Below are 19,444 nucleotides of genomic sequence, written 5' to 3'. Positions count from 1 at the left end.
CTACGATACATGTTGAACAGCCCGTATTGAATGAAAGGCAATTAGTAGGAGGGAACTATAGTGGGACTCTTGGTCAAGCCAACCCACCGATAGTTAGACAAAACAACCATGATGGAGGAGTTGATGGACGCAGGTGCAAATACAAAGATTTCATGGCATCTAAACCACCGTGTCTATCTGGGAGTCCGACACCGATGGAAGTCATGAATTGGATCTCTGAAATGGAGACGATGTTTGAAAGCTGTGAGTGCAGCGAAAAACAAAAGACCGCACTTGCAATTCCTCTGTTAAAGTCTGGTGTGTTGAACTTGTGGAAGTTACTAGCTAATTCGATGCCTAAGGGAGAAGCTAGTAAGATGTCTTGGGAAGATTTTGTGGTACAACTGAAATTGCAGTACTGCTCTGAGCAGGATCTTCTGGAAATTAATAATGAGTTCCAGAATTTAAAGAAGGGAAAGATGAGTGTTACTGAATACGCTGCTAGTTTTACTGAAAAGATGAAGCTTGTTCCTTACCTAGTTCCAACTGAACTCTCTAAGGTTAACAAGTTTGCCCTCGGATTACCAGCGGACTTTGGTCCGATGGTTAAGCAAGCACCCACTTTGAAAGCCGCCATCTGGGCTGCTAAGAATGTGGAGGTTCAGATCAGGGAGAAAGGTCTGGAGAGGGCAGAAGTTGGTGAAAAGAGAAAATTTGAAGGAACTTCAGGTTCCAACAAGAAAATCAAATTTTCTAAGTCTAAGAAGTTTGGAGGAGGAGGAGGTGAAGTGAAATGGTGTGAGAAGTGCAAGAAAAAGCACTCTGGGAAATGTAGCGAGGAGGTGACTTGCTACAAATGTGGAAAGACTGGGCATTATGCCAATATGTGTCCGTCCGACAAGAGGGTATGTTTTGAGTGCCGTGAAGAAGGACATGTTTTTAAAGACTATGCAAAGAGGAAGGATGCAGCAAAGCCCAATTTACCACCAAAGCCGAAGGCGAGAGCCTTTCAGATGACCCTTGAAGCTGCAAAAGAAGAAGTCGATGTCGCTTCAGGTACCTTTCTCGTAAATGAATTGCCTGCCCAAATTTTGTTTGATTCTGGAGCCAATTACTCCTTTATTTCGCATAAATTTGGTAGAAAACTAGCTTTGCCTGTTGATAGACTAGTTAATGCTTTATTAGTCGAAATTGCTAGTGGCAAATTTGTACCTGTTAGCCATCGTATGAAAAACATCATCATTGACTTGGATGGGAATAAGTTCCACGAGGAATTATTGCCTATCGAGTTAAATGGTTTCGACATAGTTTTAGGAATGGATTGGCTTAGCGCCAATGATGCCGAGATACTGTGTAGGCAGAAAATAGTAAAAGTAAACCCGCCAGGGAAAGAGTCGTTTATGGTGTATGGAGACAAACGCAGAGTAAATTCTGGAATCATTTCCCTAATGAAAGCCAGAAAGTGTTTGGCCAAGGGGTGTACATCATATTTAGCATTCATGATCGATGCTAAGAAGGAAAAGAAGGAGGTGCAGAATATTCCGGTGGTGTGTGAATATCCGGAAGTCTTTCCCGAAGATCTTCCCGGATTGCCCCCTGATCGACAAGTAGAATTTCGTATCGACTTGTTACCAGGAACGACGCCGATAGCAAAAGCACCGTATCGATTAGCGCCAACCGAGATGAAGGAACTTATGACACAACTTCAGGAGTTATTGGACAAAGGTTTCATTCGACCTAGTTCATCACCCTGGGGAGCCCCTGTGTTATTTGTAAAGAAGAAAGACGGGAGCATGAGAATGTGCATCGATTACAGAGAGCTGAATAAAGTGACAATAAAGAACAAGTATCTGTTGCCGAGGATCGATGACCTGTTTGACCAGTTGCAAGGTTCGAGCTATTTCTCGAAGATCGATCTTAGGTTAGGATACCATCAACTAAAGGTGAGGGAGCAGGATATCGAAAAGACTGCGTTCAGAATAAGATATGGACACTAAGAATTTTTGGTTATGTCGTTCGGATTAACCAATGCCCCAGCAGCTTTCATGGATTTGATGAACAGGGTCTGTAAACCATACCTTGATAAATCCGTGATAGTATTCATAGACGATATCTTGATCTATTCGAAAAGCAAGCAGGAGCACGAAAAGCATCTGCGTGAGGTGCTAGAAGTTCTGAAAAAGGAGAAGTTGTATGCAAAGTTCTCCAAATGTGAATTTTGGATTCAAGAAGACCAATTTTTAGGTCACGTGGTTAACCAAGAAGGAATAATGGTTGACCCAGCAAAGATCGAAGCTGTGATGAAGTGGGAACAACCAAAAAGTCCTACGGAGATTCGAAGCTTTTTAGGATTAGCCGGATATTATCGCCGATTTATCCAAGGCTTTTCTTTGATCGCTACTCCATTAACAGCTTTGACCCACAAAGGAGCTACTTATGCTTGGAATGAAAAGCATAAGGAAGCCTTTGAAAAGTTAAAGAAGAGACTGTGTGAAGCACCGATTCTTTCGTTACCTGAAGGAGTTGATGACTTTGCAGTCTATAGTGATGCCTCTGGAGTTGGGTTAGGATGTGTTCTGACCCAAAGGGATAAAGTGATAGTGTATGTATCGAGGCAGTTGAAAGAGCATGAGAATAACTACCCCACTCATGATCTGGAGTTGGCAGCGGTAGTATTCGCCTTAAAGATATGGAGGCATTATCTTTATGGTACTAAGTGTAAACTTTTCACTGATCATAAGAGTCTTCAATATCTCTTTAATCAGAAGGAATTGAACATGAGACAGCGACGATGGCTGGAACTACTCAAGGACTACGACTGTGAGATACTTTACCACCCCGGTAAAGCAAATGTTGTTGCTGATGCTCTCAGTCGGAAGGTAAATCTTGAAAAGAGAAGGCCAAGAGCGTTGAGAATTGAAGTCGTCTCGACAATTGTGGAAAGTATAAAGAAAGCTCAGGAGGAAGCTTTAGAAAAGAATGACCGAAAGGAGGAACGTTTGGGAAAAACGTTGGTGTTTGATACAAACGGTCAGGGATTGAAGGTATTCAAAGATAGGATTTGGGTACCTAAGACGGGAGGAGTAAGAGGTCTTCTGATGGAAGAAGCTCACAAAACCATGTACTCGATTCATCCCGGCAGTACGAAAATGTATAGGGATTTAAAACCCTATTACTGGTGGCCGACGATGAAGCTCGATGTTGCTAAGTATGTGGCCGAGTGTGTAACTTGTGCTAGGGTTAAGGCACAACATCAGAAACCATATGGGAGTTTAGAACCTTTACCTGTACCCATGGGTAAATGGGAAGATATCACTATGGATTTTGTGACTAAACTGCCCAGAACAAGGAACGGTCACGACATGATTTGGGTGGTCGTTGATCGCTTCACTAAGAGTGCGCATTTCATAGCCGCTAACGAGAAATGGTCTATGGATAAACTTGCGAACTCTTATGTGAAGGAAATTGTGAGGCTACTCGGTGTTCCGTTAACGATTGTATCCGATCGTGACAGCCGTTTTACCTCAAGGTTTTGGAGGAGTCTACAAGAGTAATTGGGTACCAAGTTGTGTTTGAGTACAGCTTACCATCCGCAAACTGATGGTCAGAGCGAACGAACGATTCAAACATTGGAGGATATGCTGAGAGCATGTACCCTAGAATTCCAAGGTAACTGAGATGAACACTTACCTCTAGTAGAATTTTCCTATAATAATAGTTTTCACTCGAGCATCAAGATGGCACCTTATCACGCTTTGTATGGAGAAAAGTGTCGAACGCCATCATGCTGGCTGTAAGCTGGGGAAAAGCAGTTTATGGGACCTGAGATAGTCCATCAAACTGCTGAAAAGTTGAAAGTGATAAGGGAAAGGATGTTAGCTGCTCAAGATCGACAAAAGAGTTATGCTGACAAGAAAAGACAACCGATATCCTTCGAAGTTGGAGATTCGGTTTTACTTAAAGTCTCGCCGTGGAAGGGACTTATAAGATTCGGTAAAAGAGGAAAGTTGAGTCCAAGGTTTATTGGACCATTTAAAATTCTTCAGAGGATCGGGAATCAAGCTTACAAGCTAGAATTACCGGAAGAACTGGAGGGTATTCATAATACCTTTCATGTGTTCTATTTGAGAAAGTTCACAGGAGATGTGCCCGACATAATTCCGATTTCTGAGTTAAGGTTGGATGAAAACAAGAGGTTGATTGAAGAACTTGAGGCAATCGTTGACCGTAAGACTAAGAAGCTGAGACGCAAGATGGTCGATTTAGTGCTTGTGCGTTGGAAACATACGAATGGGCCAAATCTCACTTGGGAAACGGAGAGTGACATGATGAGTCGCTACCCGCATTTGTTTGCTGATGTGTCATTCCGGGGACGGAATCATCCTAAGGGGGAGAGAATTGTAATGCACGTGTTTCTAGGCTAGGCATTAATATTGACATTATAGTATAGGTTAACCTTTGTGACTCATTTTGGAGAAATGAAAAGGAATTATGTGAATATTATGTGTTTTATGTGTTTTATGCTTAATTATTAGGGTTTAATTAATTAAGAATAAAAATGAGCGTCAAAATTAAAATTTTAGATAAAGCCGATATCTATTAAGAAACTTGTAGTGGGCGTGACAAGGATTACAGATATATAAAGAATACCGAAATCCGAGTTATAACGAAGAAGTTATGACCTGTCAAAGTTTCGCGACAGAACCGGCACGGGGCCGAATGTCGTAAAAAGTGAGTTTTTGATAAACTACTTTTTGGCCTTAGTGATCTAAACGAAACTCGTAGTGTTCGTTAAACCGAGAGTATGCATAAAAAGAACACCCAAATCTGACTTCGTATGAGGAAGTTATGATTTTTCGAAGTTTTAGCTTAGCAGTAGACAGCTAAAAACTCGAATTTTAGATCGAGTGATTTTTAGCCGACACGACCTAAACGAGAATCGAAGGTCTCGTCATTAATAGCTCAACGGTAAAAAGTCTGACGAAAACGGACGTCGGATGAAGAAGTTATGAATTTTTAACGGATTTCCTGTCCCGGTCTGTTAAAAATAATAATATAAAAATTAAAGTCAAAATTAGCCGACGAAGTCTAAAGAGCGTAATTTTACCTACGCGTGCATATAAATAACGTCAAAAACGGAGCTCGTATGCGAAAGTTATGGATTTTAGAAGTTTTTGCACAAAAATCGAGAAAATTCGCATAGTCACATTTTTGCCACGTCACCCTCGCTTAGATTGTGCCACGTGTCCGAAATTGGTGAGTCATGCGAGCCACGTGTCCGAGCTGCTGAGTCATACGATCTCCTGAGCTGATCTGAAGTGGTCCACTAGGAGTCCGACGCTTGCCCTATTCCTCGTGTCCGAGTCTCGCAGAAGGAGGCCACGTCCGAAGTCTCGGACTAGACCTCGGTCCAATCAGCAGCTGCCACCGAGACCTTCGCACATGCGAGCCATGTGCTGCGCACCCTCGCCCTGCTGCCGCGTGTCCTCGCCTGATGACTCCCGCTTCTAAGACCGACTTCGGACCCCTATAAATAGAAGGGTCATGCGAGCCTTCTCGGGTACTTTTGGGAAATTGTCACTTTTAGCCCATTTTTCCATATTTTCTTCATCTTAGCATCCCCCAAAGCCCCGGTATCGATTATAACCCCCAGAATACGCCACGAGGAGCCCGAGAAGCCCGAAAAATTTATCTTTTCGGTTTTGAAGCCAGACCCTCGCAGAGCCCGGTTTCTGAATAAAACTCCCGATTTTATTAGAAACAATCGTTTTTAGGAAACGAATTGCTACCCGATTTTCATTAAATCAAGTGAGTGTATAGTCATTTTCATTTTACACATAGATATGAAGTATTTACCTTATAATACGTGCTATGTGTAAATATATTAATTGTTTATTTGAGGTGACTGTTGAGTTGATGTTTTATACAAGTTTTAAACTGTATAAGTATTTTTATCTACAAATATGTTGGGTAGAACATGGGTAGATAGTTGGTGTGTGATAAACTAAAGTGATGAGAGGTCTCGATGTGATTTGAGATTCAGTCATCTAGCGGGTGTGTGTGTGCTTGTAATCTTGTTAGTGTGTGTTAGTATAGCCGGAAAAGCAAGAAAGGCCACCGCCACCACCGTGAGGTGGTGGCTGCCACCCTCTACCACCGCCAGCCACCACTAGGGTGGTTGTGTGTGTGTGTTAGTTAGTTAGTGTGTGTTTATCCTTGAGTAAAACATTGTAATTGTAATTTCCAAAAGATTAATGAAAAGAAACTCAAACCACCACCGTAAGGTGGTGGCCGCCGCCGTGAGCCGCCATGGACCACCACTACCCGAGGTGGTAGTGGGTGGTGCCCCTCAAGCAAAACCCTAATGGACCTAGCCAAAACCCTAATGGGCTTAAAGATTAATTTTGGGTCTATTGGGCCATGTTTGAGTGGAAACCCTAGTTAGGGTTTAGAAAACCCTAATTGTGAGTAATTGGGCCTTAGACTTATTGGACCCATCTTTGGGCCATTGGGATTGGATTGTATATTAAGCCCAATTTCTCCATATCATTGATCTAGTAGAGTAAAGGACTTAATGGATTAAGTCCTTAATGGGTTAAGTAAGAAACACTTAACCCTAATCGTCATTTTATGTGAAACCATAGTTTCACTTGGGCCTTGAGTTGGGCCTTTCGATTAGGCTTTGGTAATTGGGCCAATAATGGGCCATCCAAGAATGATTATATGGATTAGAATATTTAGATGGGCTTTCGGGTAAGGCCCATATGAGGGTTTGGGCCCAATTTAGAAAATTAGGCCATAGAGAGGCTATAGTTTGAGCCTTGATGATTATGAGATGTTGGACCATGTGAATGTCAAGTGTTGGACCAAAAATGAATGATTGGGCCTTAAGGCAAGACTATGTGGAGGTTGGGCCCAATTTAGAAAATTGGGCCATAGTTGGGCTTTGGTCCACTATTAGACTTTTGGGCCTTTGGGTTAGGCCTTGGGCTGGAGTCAAGCTAAGATAGGGGTAAAGTAGTGTTTTACCCAACTATGGACTTATGGTTATGAGTTGGAACCCAATTATTAATTGGGTGTTATTTTGGTGTTGACAGTTCGGGAATCTGTCATCCAGCAGCTGGGGTTGAGTCTGCTGGACTTCAGCAGTGTGGGATTGTGTCTACGGGACTTCAGCAGTGTGAGGTGAGTTTCCTTTCAGTAGGAACGGGTCTATGGCCACAATGTCGGCCCGTTTAAGTTAGCAGTAATTCCGGACTTCAGTCTGATGCAGTAATTCAGTATGCTTGGTGCCTTTGTGATACAGGCATGGTATGTGTTATGTGTTCCGGACTATGGTCCGATGCAGTATGCAGTATATGTGTTCATATTATATGTCATGATCATGTTATGCTATGTTCAGTCAGTTCCAGACTTCGGTCTGATGCAGTAGTTCAGTGTGCTTGATGTATTTGTGATTCAAGTATGACTTTGTGTTATGTGTTCTGGACTTCGGTCCGATGCAGTATGCAGTATCTGTGTTTATGCTAGTAGTTATGATTATGCTATGCTATGTTCAGTCAGTTCCGGACTTCGGTCCGATGCAGAGGGAAAGGCCCTGGTTAGTTCCGGACTTCGGTCCGATGCAGTTTCCGGACTTCGGTCCGATGCAGAGGGCAAGGCCCTGGTTAGTTCCGGACTTCGGTCCGATGCAGAGGGCAAGACCCTGGTTAGTTCCGGACTTCGGTCTGATGCAGTTTCCGGACTTCGGTCCGATGCAGTGGGCGAGGCTCAGTATGTGCTTTATATGTTATTTTATGGTATGTGGTAGTTGGGGAGACTCACTAAGCTTCGTGCTTATAGTTTTCAGTTTTGGTTTCAGGTACTCCGTTTTCAAAAGAGGAGCTCGGAAAGATTGCAGTGCACACACCATTTGTTCAGCCTGGAATGTTTATACTCTGATATATTTGACAGTTGTTATGATGTTTTGAGATACATTGTTTATGATTCTTATTTGACGTTTGATGAATATGGTTTCATTACTAATTTAAAACGAAATTTTCAGACTGTATTTTTGGGATGTTTCAAGTTGGTATCAGAGCCTTGGTTTGAGGGATTCGGGCACACTCTCGGGTGTGTCTGGACTCAAACTGTGGAATTGGTATGGAAATTTTTAAAAGGGAAATCATTTTTTATAAAGAGAGCTATGAGAAAAGAAAAGAATTTCTAGAAAAAGAAAAGAGTTTTGGAAAAGAGAAAAAACTTTTGAAAAAAAGAGAAAAGGGTGTGGTGCATGCAATCAGTCGAGCTCAAGTAAGTACTCCCAAATCACCCATACAAGTTTATGTTATGATATGAGTACCAGCTTTATGAGAACTGCATGCTAGATTAGGACTAAGGATCTAGGAAGGATGCCTTATGTGCCTATTGTATGTGTATCAGCTTTATGAGAACTGTATGCTAGTTTAGGGCTAAGGATCTAGGAAGGATTCCTTATGTGCCTGCTATATGTGTTTCAGCTTTATGAGAACTGCATGCTAGTACAGATTAGTCAGTATGATAGCGAGAGTAGTAGATGCTTGATTATGTGTACTCGATGCTCGAATGCTGCTTGCTTTGTGCTTTTAGGAGTTCCAGTTGTCTTTCACTAGGTGGTATGTTGCCGAGTATAGTGACGCTACGTGGTAGACCAGATGGTAGTTCTGGTGTCGACGAGGGATCAGGCTCGGACTCTGGAGTCGGGCAGATTGATGATCAGATGAGGGAGTTCATTCCATCTGAGAATTACGCGCAGTATCATTGACCAGACTCCTGTGATCCTCAGTGTGATCAAGGAGGGCACTATAGAGATTTGTGATGAGAGGCCGAGTGCATTCTGCACTGAGATAACAGTCATGATAGAGACCCGTACGTTGATGCTTTGGGAATTCAGAGGTTGTGAGGCTTCATATTGCCATGGGGGTTAGGGACCCCATTGTTAGCAGCAGATGGTTGGCAGATGTCGCCAACACTTTTGTACCAGACGTTGTCTCGAAAGGAGACAAGATCTGACTTACTTCCTGTCTCCTGAGGGGTAGAGCACGAGATTGATAGGAAGAGGTTGGTAGTGAGTTGAGTGATGATGCGGTTAATGCTATGTCATGGGATGACTTTTAGACCAGATTATGGGCAGAGTGTGCCCAGGCGATTGAGGCGCAGCAGTTGGCGCAAAAGTTGTTAGATCTCCGCCAAACGACTGAGACTGTGGCAGAGATCACTGCCAAGTCTCGGGAAAGAGCTTATATGGTACCACAGTATGCAGCAGATGAGGAAATGAAGAAGGTAAGTTATCAGAACATACTGTAGAATGATAGCAGGGAGATCATGAGTATCTCGGGGTGCAAGACCCTGAATGATATGACTTCTTGAGCCTGAGAACGAGATATGGACTTGGAGCACATTGGTAAGAGGGAACCAGATCAGTTGCTTATACTGAGGGGTCTCGGGAGGGGATCGTAGATTTCAGATCAGCTTCTGAGAGGCCAGCGGGGTCAAATTCGGTGCAGCACTTGCGGAAAACTGCACAAGGGAGCCTTTCGTTTCAAGGGTTTGAGTAAGTGTAACCCTGAGTTATCCTCGGTTTGTGTCTAAATTATATTTTCAAGAGATGTCGTATGCCAATTGCATGCCGAGAAGCATTAGCGAATAGTGATAGAGCAATTCCCCAGATTACGGGATTTGGAAAGTATACCATCATCTTGGTTTATTCCAAGACTGAGGAGCAGCACGAGAAGCACCTGAGGGACGTGCTAGAGACTTTGAGGAGGGAGAGAATTTTTGCAAGGTTCTCCAATTGTGAGTTCTGGTTGCGCGGGGTGCAATTTCTTGGGCACCTTGTCAATCGGAAGGATATTCTAGTTGATCCGGCCAAGATAGAGGCTGTGATCCAGTGGGAGATTCCGAGGTCTCCAATTGAGATTCGGAACTTCCTGGGTCCAGCGGGTTATTACCGGAGATTTATTCGGATTTTTAGAAGTTGTGTGACCTTTTGGACTGGCTAGTATTGAAACACTAGCAATGGTAAGCGTGGTTTGTAGCAGATTGGTCATGGGTGGTGAGAAGGATTGGGAATTCTTCCAATTTTGTGTGCTGTAAGGCATTAGCTGAATCAAAGCGGGGGAGAATCGCCCAAGGATTCAGAAGCGGGTGCAGTTTTGAGACTAGGATAAGTTTTGCATCCTTGTCTGAAAGGAAGACGGCCCATGTGGCTGTATGGTTCGAGGAGAGTGTGATATGGAAGTTTGGAAAAACTTGCCAATGATGAGATCGCGTTCTCGGAATGTTTGCTAGCAAGCCTTAGGGAATCCGGTTGGGGATTCCAGTCAGGACATGAGTTCAGCAGAGTGCGGGTCAAGTGTGTGTTCGATCCAGTATAGATAGTGTTAGAGTGTTGTAAGTCTGCGGGTGTAGCCGTAACATTCACTAGCAGCCAGATAGTGGTAGAGTGTTGTAAGTCTGCGGGAGTAGCCGTAGCATTCACTAGGTTATTAGATAACGTGAGTGCGTCGTTAGGACGCGGGAAGGACAGTAGTACCCACCAGTTCGGGTATAGCAGTGAGGATATGGAAATCCACAGATTGGATTTCGGAGTTTCCTAGACGGATTAAACTTGGTTAAGCCAGTGATAAGACGGTAGAAGCGCCACTACAGAGAAGAGAGCAAAGAAGAAGTGGACTGCTTAAGGTTATTTATGACATAAGGCTACCAATGGTTATGTAGCAATCACTTTTAGCCTTGGGTTTGGTGACGTCAGGATTCGACGTATGGACTCGATCGGTTAGATCAGAAAGTTATTAGAGCCTCAGTGGCATGGTAACTAGTGGCAGCTAGTTCTAGAGAAGGAATTTGTTTAGAAGTCGTGTGAGGTGGCTAAGCAGGGAGTCCTTTGGCTCCGCAGTTGGGCTGGAACCCGATATTTCAGATGATTAGCGGAAAATTGAGACCAGATAGGTCTCGGTAGATGTTGGAGAGCAGCCATGTGGCAGCATACAGTTTCAGACAGCTCAGTGTTTCGGGCAGTTCCGTGGTCAGATAGTTCAGTGTTTCGGGCAGTTCAGTGTTCAGGTAGTTCAGTGTTCAGACAGTTCAGTATTTCGGGCAGTTTAGTGTTCAGACAGTTCAGTGTTTCAGGCAGATCAGTGATTCAGATAGTTTTGGGTCTAAAACAGTAATGGTATTGAGGGTCTCATGTATAATAAGTGTAACAGATTGCTGAGTAATTCTTAGTCACCCACCGCGGGGTTCATCTATAATGATTCAGTGTGATTGGTCTGTTAGGGATTCAGATCATCTAGAGATAGCAAATTTCAGATAGAGTACATGCAATCTTGTTACGTGGAAATTAGTTCGCCTGCAGGTTATAGGGCTTTGCGAAGATTGATCACAGCCACCATGGGAAGGTTAGGGTGTGCCCAGGATAGTGACCATGTTACTAGAATGGTTGGGGCGTGTAAGGAATGGTAAGGAATGATTTCGATGACGAAATCTAATTTAAGTGGGGGAGAGTTGTAACGCCCCGTTTATTTAAATAAATTAATAAATGTAAGTCCCAGACTAATTTGTGAAGAATTTAGAAATTGGAGGTTAAAAGTGTAAAATCCGGATTAGTTTTGTAAGTATTTATGAAGGCAGGGAGTAAATGGTAATTTATGGGACTTCATTTGAAGAAATTATGGAATATAGGGGGCTGTTTGGTAATTTTCATACCTAAAATGTAAAGGATTTAATGCTGAGGGTTCATTTGGTAATAATTGGATTGAATTTGAAAGAAAAGGGAAGGGGGAGGGACTGATATTGTTATTATGGCATAATGTTTTGGAGGGATCGGGTATATAGCTTAATGAAACCCTAACCCTATCGACCATTTTTGCAGCCGCCAAGATCCTTCAATACGGCGCCGCACCACCCTACACCCCATCCTTCCTCCGCCACCACTCCTTGCCACCATTGAAGCCAAGTCGTCGGAGTCCAACCCCCCTCTACGTCCGAGGTTGCTTCTGCCTTGCGCAGTTGTTGTTGAAGCGGGAGACACCGAGAAGCACCGTAGCTATCCGGCCGCCGCTGTGCTGTCGAACCCTTGCCGCCATGCTGCTGTCGCTGCAGCCATTTCCGATGAGAAGGAAGGCTGAGGATCAGAGTCGGACGCTGCCAATCGCTTTCATTCCAACCTAAGCCGCCGAGCGGCTGCTCCTTTTGCTGCGACCATCGACTGTCATCTGCCACCGTGTGGGTGGCGGTGACGTGTGCATCACTATTGCATCTGTCGTCGGACATCATTAGTAGCCGAGAGAACCACCATGGCGGCTGGCCATGGTGGCCGTCGTTGTTGACACCGCAACTGCCGCTGTTTTGTGTTGCTGTTGCCACCGTAGGCCACCAAGGGGTGGCTGGAGTTGCTTTGCGACCTCATAGCGGGTGTGTGTGTGTGCTTGTAATCTTGTTAGTGTGTGTTAGTATAGCCGGAAAAGCAAGAAAGGCCACCGCCACCACCGTGAGGTGGTGGCTGCCACCCTCTACCACCGCCAGCCACCACTAGGGTGGTTGTGTGTGTGTGTGTGTTAGTTAGGTAGTGTGTGTTTATCCTTGAGTAAAGCATTGTAATTGTAATTTCCAAAAGATTAATGAAAAGAAACTCAAACCACCACCGTAAGGTGGTGGCCGCCGCCGTGAGCCACCATGGACCACCACTACCCAAGGTGGTAGTGGGTGGTGCCCCTCAAGCAAAACCCTAATGGACCTAGCTAAAACCCTAATGGGCTTAAAGATTAATTTTGGGTCTATTGGGCCATGTTTGAGTGGAAACCCTAGTTAGGGTTTAGAAAACCCTAATTCTGAGTAATTGGGCCTTAGACTTATTGGACCCACCTTTGGGCCATTGGGATTGGATTGTATATTAAGCCCAATTTCTCCATATCATTGATCTAGTAGAGTAAAGGACTTAATGGATTAAGTCCTTAATGGGTTAAGTAAGAAACACTTAACCCTAATCGTCATTTTATGTGAAACCCTAGTTTCACTTGGGCCTTGAGTTGGGCCTTTTGATTGGGCTTTGGTAATTGGGCCAATAATGGGCCATCCAAGAATGATTATATGGATTAGAATATTTAGATGGGCTTTCGGGTAAGGCCCATATGAGGGTTTGGGCCCAATTTAGAAAATTGGGCCATAGAGAGGCTATAGTTTGAGCCTTGATGATTATGAGATGTTGGACCATGTGAATGTCAAGTGTTGGACCAAAAATGAATGTTTGGGCCTTAAGGCAAGACTATGTGGAGGTTGGGCCCAATTTAGAAAATTGGGCCATAGTTGGGCTTTGGTCCACTATTAGACTTTTGGGCCTTGGGCTGGAGTCAAGCTAAGATAGGGGTAAAGTAGTGTTTTACCTAACTATGGACTTATGGTTATGAGTTGGAACCCAATTATTAATTGGGCGTTATTTTGGTGTTGACAGTTCGGGAATCTGTCATCCAGCAGCTGGGGTTGAGTCTGCTGGACTTCAGCAGTGTGGGATTGTGTCTACGGGACTTCAGCAGTGTGAGGTGAGTTTCCTTTCAGTAGGAACGGGTCTACGGCCACAATGCCGGCCCGTTTAAGTTAGCAGTAATTCCGGACTTCAGTCTGATGCAGTAATTCAGTATGCTTGGTGCCTTTGTGATACAGGCATGGTATGTGTTATGTGTTCCGGACTATGGTCCGATGCAGTATGCAGTATATGTGTTCATATTATATGCCATGATCATGTTATGCTATGTTCAGTCAGTTCCAGACTTCGGTCTGATGCAGTAGTTCAGTGTGCTTGATGTCTTTGTGATTCAAGTATGACTTTGTGTTATGTGTTCTGGACTTCGGTCCGATGCAGTATGCAGTATCTGTGTTTATGCTAGTAGTTATGATTATGTTATGCTATGTTCAGTCAGTTCCAGACTTCGGTCCGATGCAGTTTCCGGACTTCGGTCCGATGCAGAGGGCAAGGCCCTGGTTAGTTCCGGACTTCGGTCCGATGCAGTTTCCGGACTTCGGTCCGATGCAGTGGGCGAGGCCTAGTATGTGCTTTATATGTTATTGTATGGTATGTGGTAGTTGGGGAGACTCACTAAGCTTCGTGCTTACAGTTTTCAGTTTGGTTTCAGGTACTCAGTTTTCAAAAGAGGAGCTCGGAAAGATTGCAGTGCACACACCATTTGTTCAGCCTGGGATGTTTATACTCTGATATATTTGACAGTTGTTATGATGTTTTGAGATACATTGTTTATGATTCTTATTTGACGTTTGATGAATATGGTTTCATTACTAATTTAAAACGAAATTTTTAGACTGTATTTTTGGGATGTTTCAACATGTATGGCTGAGGAAACCCCTTAGCAGTAGTGTCCATCCCGATGATATTCTTTAGGCTAGGTCCCTTGTGAAAAGTGTTTAGGGACGTAAAGTGAGGATAACGGGAACGGGTAATCAGGGTTATTGTTGATTGGTGAACTTAATAAGTTTATTATTACTGTGGGTTGAAAACCCTATATGCTCACCAGGCTCCCAAGCCTGACCCACTCAACTTTTTATGTTACAGGTAGTGGACCCCGAGCATTGTCGGAGGACGACGAGAGATTTTTGGATTATAGGCCAGTAGTTGTAAATAACTGTAGTAAGGCTTATAATGTCTTGTTTATGCTTTTGATCTGTATCGGAACATGACATCCCGAGGTTTTGATATATGTGGAAAATATATACCTTCTTAATGAAGGGTTTTGATAAACTTTTATCATATGTTGTTTGGGGACCAATTCCGCAGCATCTTTTGAAAAGATTCCTCTGATTTTATTTTAAAAAGCATAAATTAAATCGGTCTTTTCTGGCCGAGAAATTAGGGGATGTCACATATATATATAACTGTATGATGCAAATATGTACTCTGGTTAACGCATGATATTATAAAATCAAAATAAAATAAAATGAATAATGAGATTTTAGATTTATACCTCCATCGACTTCACCCAAAAAAATTTCTTCCTTGAGTCTAGTGATTAGTGAATCAAGTTTTATTTTGAATATTCTTATCAAAATATCGGGCCTGTCTTCGGGTTTAAGATTTTCAGATTAAACGAATCTAATTACCTCTGGCCATTTAGGATTACATGTAACGGTTAAAAAAAGATCAGGATAACCAAACCACTTAACCAAAGTCATTGTGTCTAAGTAATTCTGTTGCATGTAACGGCTGCCACCAGTAAAAGAAGACGGAATAATAATACGGTTTCCCATCGCAGAATCATCTTCACTTCCTTCTTGAGCAGCCTCGGCCAAGTCTCCATAAGGAGCTACACGTAATGTTGGTTGGTTAAACCGAATATAATTTAGCCGGTCATTTTCAACCATTGTATACGAATCAACCAAAAACTGTTGGAAGAGTTTTCTGGAACGTAATATCAAAGATATTTCATTAGTTCTCTGTTGTATACGATAAGCAAAAAACTCTCGCATTGTCAGTGTTATTCGTCCTTTGGAGTTTGGTTCTTCAACAACACGATGTAAAATATATAATCGAAATCCATCTTCGACATAAGGGAACAATAAAGGATATTGAAGTGAAAGATATTGCGGATGCAACTCATTAATGCGTTGAAGTTGACGACTTTGAGTTTCCAAAACAATATCTCATGAATCGGAACCGTCAATGTCACCTACAATAAGTGCAACAACCTTACTTGTGGTAGGAAGATTATACTGTCTACCGTCCTTTTCTCTTGTCCCAATTAATTTAAGCCTAATACGCTCTGTTGGATTCGATCCAAATCGATCGCGTGCCATTCTACATTGCTTAACTAATGGATTTATAACATCCAATAAACCCATTAGCTCATGAACAGTCAAGAACTCCAGTGAAAAAGGATTTCCCATTGAATTAAGAGATGTTGACTTTTTCTTTTTTGAACTACATTAATAGGAAAACAAAATCATGGATATAAATATTATGAGACATAATAAAAATTTTAAACATATATATATATATATATATATATATATATATATATATATATGTGTGTGTGTGTGTGTGTGTGCGTGCGTGTGTGTGTATGTGTGTGTATTTAATGCTATTATATAATAGAATGTATTTACATACTCCTATGCATTGAATCTGTTGTCAACCTCGTGATCTGTATCATATATATATACAATTGGCAAAATTTCGGTAATTCACCTTCCTCTGGTAGTAAGCTGCCTGCAATACGATAATTTTGTCCATGCATTCGATAAACATAAGGACCACCTCCAGAGTTAATGGCATGATCAGTCTTACCAGCCATAGATGTAAATGCAAACATCATATTGTATCTACGAATATTTTTTATAAAGTTCTGACTTTTTTCAGTAACTCCGCTATATAAATCAAGCAATAACTGAGGTGGATGAATCAAGTTTGGTAATTCTACTTTTCCATTGTAACAACATATGGAATAAGAGGTTTTCCTTAAATCTTTATTTCCTCTTATTGCTTCTCCCTTCCAAACCCTAGCTTTACATACAGAGCAAACGTATACCGCATCACCAGAATCCAAATAATCTATAAAGAAAAAAAAAGTAATCAAATAATATATACTATAAGCGTAATATGAAAAGGGTGACATCATATTGAAAGGATAATTTTCATTGGATAACCAAAATTTTTAATTTTAAATAGAAATAAACAACACCTTTACTTATGCCAATACATTTAGTCTAGGTGTCAATCCGTACATCATTTTGAGCAACTGAATTATAAGGCACGAATGTTTGTTTCTTTTTTCTTGGTGCTGCAAAATAAACATAATTTAAATTATTAATAAGACAAATAATATTATAAAATTAAGTGCAAAAATGTATAAGTGGACGTATTAACAAAATAGATGATAACATACCTTGGTAATCAACCTTATCAGTATAATCGCAGGAAGGTTGAGAACGAATAGTAGTATTGCTTGAGTTCTCCACAAAATCTTCATTCAAAACAAAAAAAGGAATATCCTTTGTATTGAACTGTTTTCGTTTCCCTCTTGTCGTTTTTATTGTGTTATTTTCTTGAAATGTAGCACATTTTTTTGAAAAAATAATGATTAGATAAGATCAATGATTGTGTTGGTAATAATTGTGAAGCAACTTTTAAACGTGAAAAAAAGGAATAAAGTGAAATATAGCAAATGTAATTATATGATAAAATAAAAAATACTATGTATTAATTAATAATGACATAATTTGAAATATATGACCGTAGTTCAGATAGGTCTTGCCTGCGTTGAAAGTTGTTGCATTTTGAATTGTTTGGTAATTTGAAATTGGCAATGTACTTGAACTGTTTACAACTGTTCATTGGTAATTTTTTATGTTACTAAATATTGAATGTATTAAAGTTTTTATATTATCTAAATTGTTTAGGTAAACCTAATAAAAAATAATTATGAAAAACTTACCCTGACCGGTGATATGTGACAGTGGTGACCTTGAGGTAATTAATGAATGTTGCTGATTTTGTCGTATACGGTTATGAGAGGATGATGTTGAAGGTGATGGAGTAACTTCCCGAATAACTGGAGAAACAGGCGTTATGAAGATACGATTTTCTGGAAAAAAAAATTGAATTGTAAAAGACAATGAAAATATGAATATGGATATGTAATATTAAAGTACATATATTGAAATTAAATTTATAATTATTTAAATACAAAAAATATGATAAGCAGTAATATAACAATATGATAACTATTACCAGAGTTGTGATGCGTCCTTACATCCTTGAAAGTTGTTGCATTTTTGTTTGTTTGGACATTTGAAGTCGGTGACGTATACGAATCGTTTATAACTGTTTGTTAGTATCGTAACAGTTATTAAATTTGGAAAAATTAATAGTCTTTATATGGTTTTGACTGGCAGTTAGAGAATAATATAAAAGTAATTATTAATAATTTACCCTTATTGGTTATTTGTGAAAGTGGCGACCTTGATGAAATTGTTGTAGGTTGCAAATTCGGTTGTAGGACGTTATGGGATGATGAGTTTGAATGTAATTCCGGGCATTTTAGAATAACTCGACAATTAGTGGGGATGTAGAAATTATTTTCTTCAAAAAAAATAATAAGTATGATAAAGGTGGATGAAATGAAAATATATTAGATATTAAATATGAAATCTAACGGGATTATATATTACATAAAAAGAAAATCAATAAATTATATGTATTGAACATCTAATGATAATATTTAATTAAAAGTTTATCGTTTGTGATGTTCGACAGTGGTGGGCATGACGATGTTTTTGATTTGGTTCTTCCATTGTTGGTATTCATATATGTTGTATCCTGTAGAATGTAAGATGAAGTACATAAAGTTGGAGAGAAGAGTAAATGCATAAATGGATATCATAACACACCATAAAAATTATTTTACAAAAAATGGAATTAAACCATATTGGTGAAGAAAATAACAAATTAAAGTTGGTTAACAAATATAGATAGTTTACAAATTTTTTACTTTCAAGTATGAATTATGGACTTTGTTTAAGTATGTTGACTTCCATTATTTTTGTATTTTTTATTTATAATGAATTTTTATATATTTGTTTTCTGTTAGTTTTTTATATGTGTTTTGTTGACACAAATCTATTTAAATGAACACAATTACACTTTTGAATGTAAATAAAATAAACCTAATTAAAAACTATAAATCACGGAAAAATAAGTATAAACAATGAAATGCGTACATTTTTGCCTTTGATTAACCAAGCTAACAATTGTTTACTGCTATAGAAGGTTGTAGAAAGGAAGAAGTATTGATTTAGTATCGTGAATATCAATATAAACAAAGAGGTAAAAACATAGATAAAACGCAATAAAATACCCACTTTTTGCAGGAGCGTGGAAGGAAAAATAAGAATGAGTTTTGGCGAAATATGTCATATATATGTATTGAATCGAAGTTGGTTTTGGAAGGATAAGATAAAAGTCATTTTAATCTTATCCCTTAAATGTTGAATTTCAAAATGTAGTTGACATAGATAATGTAGAACATTTTAGGATTATTTTTTAAATTTTAAAATTAGGATAATGTTGATGGTTAGTGTATTGAATCCAAGTTGGTTACGGAGGGATAAGATAAAAGTCATTTTTATCTTATCCCTTAAATGTTGAATTTCACAATGTAGTTAGGATAGATAATGTAGAACATTTTAGGAATATTTTTTAAAATTTAAAATTAGGATAATGTTGATGGTTAGTTTGGAAAAAGGATAATTTTTATAACAGCCCAAGAATATATTATTTACCAAAACAGCCCATGACTTTACATTTAATACCAAACAACCCCTACTACATACTGTTTATTATGTAAGAATTTTACTTTGAAAAGTGTACAAATTAAGACATTGTGTTTTCATTTTTCTTATTAAAGACATATTTCATTTGGAAAAGCCATGTACTTTATTTAAT

Source organism: Lactuca virosa, chromosome 5, assembly GCF_052849685.1.
Source record: "Lactuca virosa cultivar CGN04683 chromosome 5, Lactuca_virosa_CGN04683_v6, whole genome shotgun sequence".
In the NCBI taxonomy this organism is placed as follows: Eukaryota; Viridiplantae; Streptophyta; class Magnoliopsida; order Asterales; family Asteraceae; genus Lactuca; species Lactuca virosa.
Note: the sequence above shows the minus strand (reverse complement) of the source record.